This window comes from Gopherus evgoodei, chromosome 4 (genome assembly GCF_007399415.2).
Source record: "Gopherus evgoodei ecotype Sinaloan lineage chromosome 4, rGopEvg1_v1.p, whole genome shotgun sequence".
Lineage (NCBI taxonomy): Eukaryota > Metazoa > Chordata > Testudines > Testudinidae > Gopherus > Gopherus evgoodei.
In genome coordinates this window covers 131,166,299-131,181,283 of record NC_044325.1, presented here as the reverse complement: position 1 = coordinate 131,181,283, position 14,985 = coordinate 131,166,299, and positions in this window count along the sequence as shown.

The window sequence follows — 14,985 nt, the reverse complement described above, 5'->3', positions numbered from 1 at the left end:
GAGCTTTGTAGGATCAGTCTTGCATCAGTGGCATTTCAGTGTTTTCAAAGGCCTTTGTTTGGGTGGCAGGATGTCTGTGTGACAAAAGATACATGTGTGCAACACAGTAACGATGAAAACAGTTCTATGGAGCAGAACCATGGTTGTTAAAAACAGCCAAGGAGAGGCAACTAAACAGCTTTCAGCGTCAAAAGTTACAGCACATTCTTAACATCCATTGGTTTGCGTTTGTCATGAACTAGAAAATACGTGGATGATCCCGGCAAGTTGCAGTCTTGCACCAGTTGAAAGCAAGATGACTGCACTGTTGGGATTCTGTCCAGCTTGCCGAGGAAGGTATGCCTTTACAGATGGCTTATAGAGTGGAGGTTGAAGAAAGTAGATCATGAGGCCAACCACAAATGAAGTTGGAAGGTGCAGTTTTGAGGGATTTAAGCACTTGTCCCGTACTAACTCTTGCTGCAGCACAGACACTGAAGGGACCATTCAAGATGGACGTCCATCTGGCGTGCCACCATGTCTACATTGTAGCCATGTGAATCTGCTGTTGCTGAAAGGATATCTGCCTATTACTATTTCACTTAAAGAGCTCACCCCTGAATTTCATACACAGTGGAATAAACAGGTAACAAACCAGCCAGGAGGAGCTAGGGGCAGAAGGACAGGAGCAGATCAATAGGGTTACATGGTGCTAAAGGCAAGTGGTGTGGTGGAACGTTTGGCCAGAACCTCAGTTGGTATAAATCAGTATAGTTCCACTGAAGCCCTTTTGCACCAGCTGGGGTCTGGCCCCACAATTATATCTATCACCCCTCCCCTGAGTTGTGTGTGTGCACACCCCACACAACCACCCCTGCACCTCTCTGGTATTCCATCATTAGTTTTTCGGTAATCAGCCTATCTTTATGTCCAGCTCTGGTCTTCTCTGCTCTGTGTTCCCTTCCCCTCCACTTTGTTTCTATCCCCTCTCCATAGCTGCTTGTCCACCTGTCCCCCAGACTGTATTGCCTGTCATGCTGTCGGGAGTGGCTCATGATCATGAGTGCTGACCTCAGGGCAGACTATCAGGAAACAGGGCGGGTGCCCAAAACTGGTGGTATATTCTATAATTATATTTCACCAAGCCAGTAACAAATGTGAACTCCTGGATCACTGTACCGGTTTTACCATGGAGTCACAGACAGTACCCCTAGACTCTCCAGCCTGTCTTGACAGCCAGACAAGCTGGACTTTGTGATAATGGTCATGTGATGGGGTGTACTTGCCCCACACTGGAGAGGAAGGGGTTAAGGCAGCACTCTTAGCAGTGGAAGCCACACCCCCTCAGCCCTGCTGGGTGTGCTCCAACTGCTGCTACAGTATAAAAGGGAGCAGCTCAGTCCCCGTGTTCCCTCTAATGTTTCCCACCCATATGCGGAATGAAGTTTGTTATGTGCACCAATATGGAGGTGATGTGTGACACATCATCTTCATATTGATGCACATAACAAAATTCATGTGGTGGAGGTGGGGCCGAGGGGTTCAGAGGGTGGGAGGGGGCTCAGGATATGGCAGAGGGTTAGGGTGCAGGGAGGTGAGAGCTCCAGCTGGGGGCATGGGCTCTGGAGTGGGGCCGGGGATGGGGGACTCGGGCAGAGGGTTGGGCTGCAGGGGGGTGAGGGCTCTGTTTGGGGGTGCAGGCTCTGGGGTGGGGCTAGGGATGAGGGGTTTCAGGTGCAGGCTGCCCTGTGGCTATGACGAGGAGAGAGGACTCCCCCCAGCTCTCTCCCCCCGCAGCAGCACCTGGGCTGAGTAGTGGGAGGGGTGCCTCTCCAATTGCTGCAGCAGGTCTGGGCCAGGGCTGGGCTGGGTCCAGGGCTGGGGGAGAGGAATCTCTGCCCACTGCAGCCCTGTGTGCCTGCGCGGTGCTAAATATGCTGCTGCGTGGCCATGCGGCCAGGGCCGGTGCAACCATTTAGGCAAACTAGGCGGCCACCTAGGGCGCTTATTGGTTGGGGGCGCCTAAAAGTCCCCTCAGGCGAGGAGGTGGAGTGGAGGTGAGCTGGGTGGGGGGGCACATGCGGGGAGGGCTGCCCGCAGTAACAGGGGAGGCGCACAGGGGAACAGCTCCCTGCCCCAGCTCACCTCCACTCTGCCTCCTCCGCTGAGCACATAGCCCAGCTCTAAGTCTCCTCCAATAAGCGCCACAAGCCTGAGTGGGGAGGAGAATTAGAGCAGCGCCAGCGTGCTCAGTGGAGGGGGCGGAGCCAAGGTGAGCTGGGATGGGCTTCCCAGGCAGGGTTAGCTGCCGTGGCGGGGGGACGAGACAAGGGAAGTCTCCCCAGGCAGGGTTAGCTGCCGTGGCTGGGGGGTAGAGGGGGGAAGTCTCCCCAGGCAGGGTTAGCTGCCGTGGCGGGTCGGGGGGGGAGTCTCCGTGGGTGGGGTTAGTTGCCATGGGGGGCGGGGGGAGAGAGGGGTTAGCTGTCGCGGTGGGTGGGGTAGCTGCTGAGGGGGGGGGGCTTCCCAGGTCAGATGCTGAGTTAGCTGCCGTGGGGGGGGGCGGGATTAGCTGAGTGGGGGGTGCAAGGTGGAAGTTTTGCCTAGGGCGTGAAACTTCCTTGCACCAGCCCTGCATGCGGCTGCGCCGCTTCAAGGGAACTTAAGTCAGGACTGACACTGAGGAAGGAGGAGGCACCTCGCTGGCTCCAGCCAAGAAGCAGCAAGAATCCTGGACCACGGGAGCAGGGGGTGCTGAGACTCCGCCAGGTGCCCAGGCACCGGCAGACGTCCCAGGGAGATCGCTGCCCAAGGAGCAGCACTGCCCAAGGAGCCCAGGGACACCAAAGACATCCAGACTTCAACTACAGGAGTCACGGTAAGAAGTAGCCCAGGGAGGGACTGGCCAGAATCCCAGCAGCAGTCGCTGTATTTCAGGCAGATTCCCCACTGACTTAGTGGTGAACCCATTCCCTATCCCTGGGCTGGCACCCGATAGAGCAGGAAGGGTCTGGGTCCCTCTACCCCGGCCATCCCTCTTTGGCGGGTGGACTCTCCTATGGATTAAACCCCCTCCTATGGACTCTGGCCATTGGGCTGTGCTTCCCTGTAGCCAAGGGGAGTCCTATTAACTCTGAACATCAGGCCACGCAGCCTTGAGGCTAAGTGCAGCCACATCAATTCAATTGCAGGGGTACCATGCCCGGACCACCCGCCACAAGAATGATGGGGTGGTACTTGCCCTGCGACATGTCGCTTACACCAAAAATCACATATCAGATTGGTCCCAGACCCAAGAGACCTGTCACTTACCCCAGATCATTTGGAGGTACTCTAGATCTTACACCAAAGACAATGCTGGCAGTCAATTGTATAGTAAACTAACTAAAGGTTTATTAGCTAAGAAAAGGAAATGAGTTACTGAGAGGTTAAAGCAGGTAAATATATATGTACAGGTGAATCACAGTTTGTAATTCCAAATGGTGGCAATGATGTACCAGTTTCCCAAAAGTCTTTTTTGGGTAGCCAGATTGTCGCTGGGGATCTCCGCTTTGCCTCTGGTGCACTTCCCTGTGAGAGTCCAAACAAGCGAGATGAAAGATCTTACCTTGAATCCATATTTATAGCTTTTTCTCATAGAAAACAAGCCGACTGTGTCTTTACTCCCCTGGGCTCTTCCTCTAATAATGGAGACTGAGGAATGCACTTGGAGTCTTTGACCTCTGATCATGGGTGAAAGTAACTTAAAGGACTTACCAGTATGCCAGAGTCCTGAGCTGGGGGCAGGGCCTCAACTGGAAGGGGCGTGGCCTCAACTGGAAGAGGTGGGGCCTTTAAATCAAGATTTAAAGGGCCTAGGACTCCAGCAGTGCCCTGGGCCCTTTAAATCACCCCTGGATCCCCGCTGCCACTAATCCAGGACTCTGGCAGCAGGGCTCGGGCATCAATTTAAAAGGCCCGGGGCTCTGGACAATGCTGGGAGCCCCAAGCCCTTTAAATCACTGGTCTGGGGAAGCCGGTACGGTACGGAGCACCGGTTCTTCCCGGTATACTGGACCGGACCGGCTTACTTTCACCTCTGCCTCCGATCATCACACACAATTAACCACTGGCTTTGAAATTAGCACTTTTCTGTTGAAGTCCTTCACTGGCATTCCACATGGCTTCCCTGAGGGGTTAGTTCGTTACTGGCATACACACAATGGAAATGTTTGCCATTAATTTATAACAGGTTAAGTAAAAACAATGCCAGTAACATCCCATTAGTTTTCATGAAGTTAACATCCCAAATACACTCTGATACATTTAACAATCACTTTGATCTATACACAGGTGAATTGACCTGAAAACACTCTGGCATGATGTGGTCTGCCAGCGTCACACTGCCAATGAAATGCAGGCCGGATACAGGGAAATGCCTGCCCAAACCAGCCCCTCTCTCCTTGTACTGCCCTTCCTTGGCTACAGTATCAAGTGTTAAATTCTGGTCAGTGGAAGCAGTTACAGGGATAAATGCACCAGATAGTGAGAGCAGCAGCTGCTGCTGGAGGGCTACCTGGGCCAGGGACTGAATAGAATGTCTAAGGAGCCCCTAGGGCATGATGGAACTGTAGGATTGCGGGGATTGCGGGCAACAGAGGGAGAGAACTGTGCCCTTTGCTGTGCATGGGGAAGGTGGAGAGCGGGGCTTCCTGGGAGGGAAGGAAAGACACCCACCCCTGACATATATATGCACACAGCCCCACACTACATACATATACGCAAAATATACATCTGCACCACAAATATACACCCCGCCATTACACACACCTATACCCACTATATATGTACTTGTGGTATACACTACTCTCGAGGGCATTCTGTGCCAAAAAATAAAAAATTCTGCGCACAATATTTTAAAATTCTGCAAATTTTAGTTATCTATAAATAAATGCAGAGGCTCCATCATGGCAGTGGGGAGCACAGGCCACTGGCTGCACAAAGGTGGAAGATCACCCTGCAGCCCCCCCGCCCCGTGACACAGACTCAGCGGTGAGACTGCACCCGACCCTGACAAAGCACAAGGCCTGGGCCTGCCCCAGAAACACCCTGGGGCCCTGCCCCTCTGTGCCAGGTGCACCAGGTGTGGAGCAGGCAGGCTCAACCAGACAGGATCCAAGTGTGGAGGGGCTCAGTGTGGGAGGGATCCAGGTGTGGGGTGAGAGGAGTCTGTGTGGGACAATCTGGGTGCAGGCAGCTCAGTGTGGGGGGATCTGGATGCACAGAGACTCGCTGGATGGGTTCCAGGTGCAGGGGCAATCGGGCTCTGCAGGGGCTTCCAGGTGAAGCTGGTTGGGCTCCGTGGAGGGGTCTGGCTGCTGGGGAGTGGGTCTTGGTGGGGTGGGGGTCAAGGTGCAGCTAGTTGGGGGTCAGTGGCATGGGGGTCTGGATGTGGGGGCTCAGGGTGGTGCAGGGGATGGGGCATCGGGGAGGGTTTGAGTGCAGGGAGCTCACTGAGTGTTGGTTTGGGTGCAGGCGTGGGAGTCTGGAGGCAGGGAAACTGGGTGCAGGAGTAGAGGTCTGGAGGCAGGGGTTGAGGTTCAGTGGGGTGGGGTTCAGGTAGGAAGGGCTAGGGGAGTTCTGGGTGAGGCTTGGCAGGGATGTCTGGGTACGGGAAGTCTGGATGCATGGGGGTTGGGCAAATGAAGGAGCAGCTCCCTGTACAGTGACCCCTCCCCCTGCAGCTGAGGAGCGATAGGGACAGGAAGCAGGGGAAGATGCTGAGCTCCCTGCAGCTGGGGGAGGTTTCTGGGGGTGGGTATGACACAGCCCCAGCCACTCCTTGCAGGGGAAGAGGAAGTCTCGTCTTCTCTTGCCTCCAGCCCAGCCGGGATTAGCAACTGATCCCAGCTTAGGGTAGGAGCCACTGGCTAGGGCGTCCCCAGCCCCATGGTGATTTACCTCTCTGTCAGCTGCTCTGGGTGCCTGAAACGATGTACCTGCGCAGCTAGGGAGTGGTGCATGACTGCAGCTTCCCTTTGCTTCCTTGTCAGAAAGCAATTTTTCTGCAAGGAAGCAAAGAAATCTGCAGTGGACATGAATTCTGTGCATGTCCAGTGGCACAGAATTCCCACAGGAGGAATTACACACAAATACCGATACATCTCACACATCTATGCAGCCACAATATACTCACAGATATGCACACAGTTACACCATATATACAGACAGGCACTACACCCATACAGATTAGAGAGAGAGAGAGAGAAAGAGAGAGACATATATATGCATGCATAACGCTTACATCCATCCATCATATACACAGAACATACACTCACAGATATAAACAGTAAGCACACCCACCACATAAATGACACACACACAGAGTGCATTTATTATTATTACAGTAGTATCTAGGATAGAGGCTCTCAACCTTTTTCTTTCCGAGGCCCCTCCAACATGCTATAAAAATTTCACGGCCCGTCTGTGCCACGACAACTGTTTTTCTGCATGTAAAAGCCAGGGCCACTGTTAGGAAGTAGCAAGCAGAGCAATTGCCTGGGCCAGACGCCACAGGGGGCACCGCAGAGCTAAGTTGCTCAGGCTTTGGCTTCAGCCACGGGTGGTGGGGCTTCAGCTTTCTGCCCTGGGCCCCAGCAAATCTAATGGTGGCCCGGCTTGACAGACCTCCTGAAACCTGTTTGTGGCCCCACTGGTCTAGAAGCCCCAGTCATTGCCCAGTACCTGTTGTGTCAGGCGCTGTACAAACACAGAACAAAAAGACGGTCCCTGCCTCAGGGAGTGCACAACCTAAGTATCAGATAAGAGACAATAGCTGGACACAGGCAAACCAAAGGGGGCAAACAAGGAAACAGTGAGACAGGATTGGCCAGCATAACAGGCTGTGTTCTCAGCACACCAGCAGCCCAGGTGTGGTCAAGTTGTTTTGAAGCCCTCACAGCAAAAGAGAGTGTGCGGAGGGACATGAAGGAGGAGAATGAAGGAGTTTTGTGGGTGCTTACAGGGAGCTCCACCCCAGTAGGAGGGGCAGCCTGGGGGGAAGCACAAAGCAAGACTGGCTCCAGGCACCAGTGAACGAAGCAGGTGCTTGGAATGGCCAGTGGGAAGGGACAGCATGTCTGGGTCTTCAGCGGCAATTCTGCAGCGGGTCCCTCCGTCCCTCTTGGACTGAAGGACCCACTGCGGAATTGCCGCCGAGGAATGAAGCGGCGTGGCTGAGCTGCCGCCGAAGTGCTGCCGATTGGTGCTTTTTTTTTATTTTATATTTTTCCTTCGCCGCTTGGGGCGAAAAAAAGCCTGAACTGATCCTGGCACAAAGGGGCTTGTTAGAAAATTTAATAGTGAGGGGTGGAGACTGGCCACATGTATAGGCACATGCACAGGCAGATCCATTAGTACAAATACACACTAACACTCACCTTCACTGCACATCTACACACAGACCTGTATGCTGCACAGACATACCATCTGTCTGTCTGTCTCTCTATCTATCCATTCGCATACACTGCGTGTCTCTCCCCATACTCTATCTATCTATCTATCTATCTGTCTGTCTATCCCCATACACCACATCCATCTCTCTCTCTCTCATGTAGTGACATCTTTCCCCACCCCCACAGCTGAACTATGGGCACCCATCAGCCTTCATGGGCTGTGAACATCTCACCCTGAACCCACCCTAAGGAGGGGCTAGTTGATTGTCCTGCCCTGGGTCCCTTGTGCTCTGGACAATGTAGAGCCTGGCCTGGTCCTCCAGCCATCCCAGCCTAGCAAACTGACAGCCTGGCAGAAAACAAGGAGGAAGAGGATAATGTCCGACATCCGTCATGGCCCCACCCTGCCCTGCACCTCAGCACAGCTAATCCAGCTCCTAGCTGAGAAAACCAGGCTGTGCTGGCTTGGAATGAAGGTCCAGCCCATGTGTGGGGATGGAACAGAAACCGTCAGGCTCCAGATGCTGGGAGTCTGAGAACAAGTAGCAATCTCATGAGAGCACAGCTAGAGGGCTTTAACCTTCACTCAACTAGCCATGTCCTTCACCCTCCCCCACCTGCTTGTTCCAGGAATGACCGTCCCTTGCATCAGTCCTCTCTCTTGCTGTCTTACGTAAGTTACTTGTATCCTTGGCTCCCAGGCTTATTTTTAGATGCACACATTTGTGCAATTTTTTTATCCAAAATTAGAGGGAAGGGAAATGAAGACAAATAAACAGGGATCAAAATCTGAATCAGATGTTTGGATGAAGGTGGGAAGCTCGCCAGACAAAAAGCAAAGAATGTACAATCCCCTGAACAACTTCTTCACCACCCACAAACCCAGCAACCCCCAACTCTTCCTTATCACCCATTCCAGGGAGCCCAGCACTTTTAGCACTGGGGGGTGCTCATAAATGGGAGATGTTGGTTGGGCTTCTGGGGTGAGTTATATGATAGCGGTGCCTAGAAGGTCTGATGGGCTAAGGGGCTGTACAACTTCATCGAAAGACAGTCCAGGCTCTAAAGAGTTTACAGTCTAATTAGACAAGACAGACAGACTGCTATTATTCCCACATAACGGGTGGCATGAAGGGATGTAGTTTTCCTGTTCTCTGCCTATGGCACACAATAGCTTTGTCTCCCGAGGGCTGGAATACTGTGGTCTCATTTGGGTTACGGTTTAGTGGCCTGTGATGAACAGGGGATTAGAGTAGATGGTCTGGTGGTTCTTCTGGCCTTCAACTCTATAAAGTGACTTGTGCAAGGTCACACAGGGAGTATGTAGCAGAGTCAGGAATTGACCCAGATCTCCTGAGTCTCAGCCAAGTGCCTCAGCCAAAGCCTTCCGCTGTCCTGCAGCAGATCAAACCAGGGGAAAGACCAAACAAGGAATTCCTTCTTCCAGCCCATTGGCCTTCCCTACAGATAGGGGAGGGGGATCCAGAAGGATTCAGACCTGCTGAGAGCAGAAAGAGAAAAGTGAGCATGGCAGACACTGGTGGGCTCTAAGGATCTCACTCTTATCACCACGGGTGGAGCTAACCTGGTGCAGTCGCAGTGTGACATTTTAGGACAGAAAGAGCCTCTGCTAGTCCCTGCCGCTTCTGGTTGCTGGGTTTCACACCAGAGCTCTGTCTCCAGCTGGCGCTGGTCTCATCAGCTCCTTGGCTGGCCCTGCTCCAGCTCCGCAACTTCTGCTCCATCTCAGTGGGTTCCCAGAGTGATGTTTGTTCCTCAGGCTAAACTAGTCCCAAAGGGGAAGCAGTGTGGTCCAGTGGATAGGACATGGAGGTAGGCCTCAGGAGATTTGGGCTCTATTTCAGGCTCGCTATGTGACCATGGCCAGGTCTCATCACCTCCCAGTGCCTCAGTTTCCCTGTTACTAGCTGGAGATACTAAATGGACCACTGGAGCAGCATTAGGAGCTCTGTGGACAGCAAATGCCAAGTGTGGCTATGAATGGTATCACTGGCACTTGGACTGTAGTGCCTGGCTGAATTCAGAGCTCTCCTTATGCCCAGCCTCACGGTGTCTGAAAGAATCACCTCAGCATCTCCTGTCCCCCAGCCTCTCTCCTCTTGTCGTCCCTCTGCCCCTTTCCCTGTCTCTTTCTCCCTGCACAGTCTCCTCTCCTTCCTTCTTTCTCTCCCTTAAGCTTATGTTTCTTCTTCCCTGACTTTTCTCTCTTCTCTCCTTCATCACAGTGTCTCCACCTCCCTCCTTTCCCTCTGCTACTTTTCCTTCCTCCATCTCTTTCTATTTTCCTTTTCCTCCCTCTCTTAACCTCTCCAGCCACCCTCCCGCCCACTCATCCATCACTTGCCCAGCCCCATGTCTCTCTCCCTCTAGCTTATACAATCTCTTTCCTCCCTCTCTTCCCTGCTCCCCCATCTCTCGCTTTCTCTCCCTGTGCCTCAGGCCCAAGGTCACCGCTCTATACAGCCAAATCAATGGTATTCTCTTCTAAAGCTGGCTTTGGCTGTGGTGCTTTGGCTGTAGTGAGGCAGAACAGAATGAGATGAGAATCCCTCCCCATTGGAGGGGGAAGCACAGGGAGTGTCATCTTCACAGGCTGGGTACAATCGTGTATATTATCTTCAGAGCCGGGCCTGCTTTTCACACACGCAGCCGTGGCTGGATCTCCTTTACTCTGCCTTTGCACTGTTCTGAAAGCACTTGGGCTGCAAACATTCCAAGCACCGAGCACCCCGGGGACCTGGCCTCTGTTTTTCTCTCTGTTATCTTATTTGTGGGCTTCTGATTAGTGCCTGGAATAAATAACGGCGTGATAATAATTTCCCTGATCGCTGCCTGGCGGAAGTTAGAGGCTCTGCCATGCAGCTGGGATGCCACAGTGTTGTGGAGGGTGCCTGCAGCGTGGTGGATTCTCAGCCGTCTCACTCGAAATCAACCAGGCCCCGGAGCTGAGCTAGTATCATTCCCTTCACCTGCACCGTGGGGCCCCTCAAAGTGGAGGTACCCCCATCTCCTGTCCTGGCAGAGAGACCCCTGGGACAGGGTAGATAAGGGGTTAATTAGCCCCCCAGTGCACCTGTGTTGGCTGGTAGGCCTCAGTAAAGAGGGAGAACCCAGGCTGTGGAATCCCAGGCTAGGAGTGGGGGAAGCTGTGGGAGACAGGCAGGGTGTCCTGAGCCCCTTCTGCTGAATTCACCATTTCAGAGCCAAGAGCCAAGCTAATCTGATGTCATGCAGCCAATTAAGAGAGTGCTGGGTGGAGGGAGGGGTACAGCCCCCAAGTCTGAACATCAGGACTTTAAAACCCAGACCCAGTGTGCCCATCTCCTGCCTTTTCCCTCCCAGGCCCAGTGGTGCGGCCCCATCTCTGCATGCTCATCTGGGGGCAGTCGCCATCCCAGTGCCAAAGCCACATCACTCCCTGGTTCCCCTTTCCTGCGGTGCTGGCAGGGGGACACAGACTTAGCACATGGGGCTGGTGGGCCAGGGAGGGAGCCCAGTGCAGCGGGTGGAGATTAGCGAGTAGATTAACTGCAGAAGTGAAAGGAGATCAAGCTAACAGATTACAAGGGAGGAGATTTACTGCGTTTCTCCCCTCCTCCCTCTCTATAATCTCCCCCTTCATTTGGATTCTGTAGGTGGAAGATCTGCTGCCTCTGGCCAGGGTCCAGAAAGTGAAAGTCCCTGTGATTAAGTGGTGTTGCAAGGGCACATAGAGACAGAGTGCTGGGAGGGAACCAGTGTGGGCAGGACAGTGTGGGCATGGACTGTAAGGTGGATAGAAAGCTGGCTAGATCATCGGGCTCGGTGGCTAGTTGGTAGTCGGTATGATGCGGAGAGCTCCAGGGGTCTGACCTGGGGCCGGTTTTGTTCAACATCTTTATTAATGATCTGGGTGATGGGATGCATTGCACCCTCAGCAGGGTCACAGATGACGCTAAGCTGGGGAGAGAGGTAGATACACTGTGTGATGCAGTAGAGACTGTCTGCACTGTGAATGGGAGAGCAGGGGATGACTTTAGGTGATGGACAGTACCTGAGCCTGTGACCTGAGCCAGGCAGGGGGGAGGGGGAGTCAACACCTTTGCCCGGGAAGCTGGACAAAGGAAGAGAGCCTGCTGGAGAGGTTTTTTTCAGTTTTGGATTTGGGCTGGGTGGTGGAATGCAGGGAATCCCAAGATGGGATCTAAGCTCCCTGAACCCCCAGAGGGATTCGATTGAGGGGTTCTGGTTGTGCCTACAAGCTCTGCTGTAGACTGAGTTCCTATTGTTCAATAAACCTTCTGTTTTACTGGCTGGCTGAGAGTCACTGTGAATCCCAGGAAGAGGGGTGCAGGGCCCTGACTTCCCGACACTCCGTGACATGCTGGAGGGTAGGGATAGGGTCCGGAGTGGCCTAGACAAATTGGAGGATTGGGCCAAAAGTAATCTAATTAGGTTCAACAAGGACAAGTGCGGAGTCTTGCACTCAGGAAGGAAGAATCCCATGCACCACTGCAGGCTGGGGACCCACTAACTAAGCAGAGTTCTGCAGAAAAGGACCTGGGGATTACAGTGGAAGAAAAGCTGGATATGAGTCAGCAGTATGCCCTTGTTGACAAGAATGCCAAAGGCATATTGGGCTGCATTAGTAGGAGCATTGCCAGCAGATCGAGGGAAGTGATTATTCCCCTCTATTCGTCACTGGTGAGGGCACACCTGGAGTATTGTGTCCAGTTTTGGTTCCCTCCACTACAGAAGGGATGTGAACAAATTGGAGAGAGTCCAGCGGAGTGCAACGAAAATGATTAGGAGGCTGGAGCACATGACTTATGAGGAGAGGCTGAGGGAACTGGGGTTATTTAGTCTGCAGAAGAGAAGAGAGAGGTGGCATTTGATAGCAGCTTTCAACTACCTGAGGGAAGGTTCCAAAGAAGATGGAACTCATCTGTTCTCAGTGGTGGCAGATGACGGAATAAGAAGCAATGGTCTCAAGTTGCAGTGGGGGAGGTCTGGGTTGGATATTAGGAAACACTATTTCACTAGGAGGGTGGTGAAGCACTGGAATGGATTACCTAGGGAAGTAGTGGAATCTCCATCCTTAGAGGTTTTTAAGGCCCGGCTTGACAAAGCCCTGGCTGGGATGATTTAGTTGGTGTTGGCAGGGGCAGCTCCAGGCACCAGCAAGCCAAGCACGTGCCTGGGGTGGCAAGCCACAGGGGGCGCTCTGCTGGTCGCCCCAAGGACGGCAGGCAGGTTGCTTTCGGCGGCATGCCTGCAGAGGGTCCGCTGGTCCCGCCACTTCGGCGGACCTCCCACAGGCGTGCTGTCGAATCCGCAGGACTGGGGACCTCCCGCAGGCAAGCCACCAAAGGCAGCCTGCCTGCCGTACTTGGGGCAGCAAAATACCTAGAGCCGCCCCTGGGTGTTGGTCCTGCTTTGAGCAGGGGGTTGGACTAGATGACCTCCCGAGGTCTCTTCCAACCCTAATCTTCTATGATTCTATGACAGAAGAGGAGCGTGCAAGTGTCCTGCGCCCTCCAGGAATGCAATCTCAGCCATGCAGGGGAGGCAGAAAGGAGAGGACTGCCCTCCCCTAACACATCTGAGACCATGGCCTTCTGGCTTTTGTGTGCATTGAGAGGGATTGGAAGGGATCAGTTCTTGGCCCTGTGCTATTTACCATTTTTATCAGTGGCCTAGAAGACAACATGAACTCATCCCTGATACAGCTTGCAGACTGGGGGAGTGGCAAATAGTGAAGAGGATGAGTCACTGATTCAGAGCAAGCTGGATCACTTGGTAAGCTGGGCACAAGCAAACAGTATGTGTTTTACTATGGCCAAATGTAAATACATCCATCTAGGAGCAAAGAACGCAGGCCACACACGGTGATGGACTCCATCCTGGGAAGCAGAGACTCTGAAAAGGGCTTGGAGGTCATGGTGGATAATCAGCTGACTGTGACTCGAAGTGCACTGCTGGGGCCAAAAGGACTAATGCCATCCTGGGATGTACAAACAGGGCAATCTCCAGTTGTTAGAGAGGTTATTTTCCCTCTGTATTTGGCACTGGTGCGACTGCTGCTGGAGTCCTGTGTCCAGGTCCGGTGCCCACAATTCAGGCAGGGTGCTCATCAATTGGAGAGGGATCAGAGAAGAGCCACAAGAGTGATAAAAGGATTGGAGAACATGCCATAGTGATAGAATCATGGAGCTCAATCTGTTTAGCTGAACAAAGAGAAGGTTACAGGGTGACTTGACCACTCAATAGGTACCTACACAGAGAATAAATATTTAATAATGGGCTGTTCAGTCTAGTAGACAAAGGTGTGATGGATTCACAGGTCCAGTGCTCTCTCACGGCTCTGTAACGGTCCCTGGGAAACCCCCTTTGAGTGTTAGCCCCTTAGGGTCCCACTGTTTCGCTGGGGTAAACCCCTTGGCTTCACCGCCTCCAGGGGCCTCACCTCTGAGCCTTCAGCACCCCTGCCTCATTCCATGAGCTCCCCTCAGTGAGTTCTCTCAAACTGGACACCTGGGGACTTGAACAGCCAAAGGGAGCAATGCACGCCCGACCTCTTGAGACTGAAGCCCAAAGATCTGCGCAGTGCAGGTGCACCGGCAGATGAGGTTGTGGACAGCAGATTGGCGGCAGGAGGGAGACCCACATCGGGGACTCAGAAGGGGAGTCACCCAGAGACCTCTCAAAGGTGGGACTCCAGGAAGCCCAACTCAGGGGTGCCCATGAATGCCGGGGCACGCTGTCCCCCCTCATGAGACTTGAAATGTAATTACTCTGTCGCAGTGCCTGAAGATGAAGGAAATGGCAGCCAAGCAGAACCGTGGGGTGTCAACTGGGTGGAAGTCCACTGAGAGGGGGCACTGCGGGTCCAGGGGGCCACAGTTGATAGGGCTGTGCCAGGGGGAGGGGACCATCAGACCAGGTCAGCTCCAGGTCCAGAACACCCATACTCAATCCACTGGGTGAGCGAGGGACAGGCCCTGGGGAGACAATCGCCCCATCATCCCCATTGAGGTGGGGGGAAGACATGTCCAGGGGTTCTGGGACATGGGTGCAGAAGTGACGCTGGTGCAGTCCAAGGTGGTGGACCCAGACCAGCTAGTGCACGATGCCTACATGACCCTGAGGGGAGTGTTTGGGCCCCCCGCCAAGGTGCCTGTAGCAAAGATACATCTGAAATGGGGAGCTAAGGGGGGACCCAAAGAGTTTGGGGTGCATGATCACCTGCCTACCGAGATCCTAATGGGTAATGACTTGGAGAACTGGCCAGATGGCACTCAGAGTGCCCTGGTCCTTACCTGGAGCCAGATCCAGCAAGGGATGCAGGATCTCCCAAAATGGGGGACCGAAGCACCAAGGGTAGGGCTCAACAGGGCTGGGCCAGAGCCTCTGTCCCAAGGTGGGGAAACTGAGGCACCGCCAACCAGTGCTGTACCCTCAAACCCAGCAGCTGAATTCCAGACAGAGCTACAGGAGGATCCCTCTTTAGAGAAGCTGGCCACAGCAGTACAGTCCCAGGGGGAGGCCCGCTGGGAGATATTCCTGTGGGAGAAGG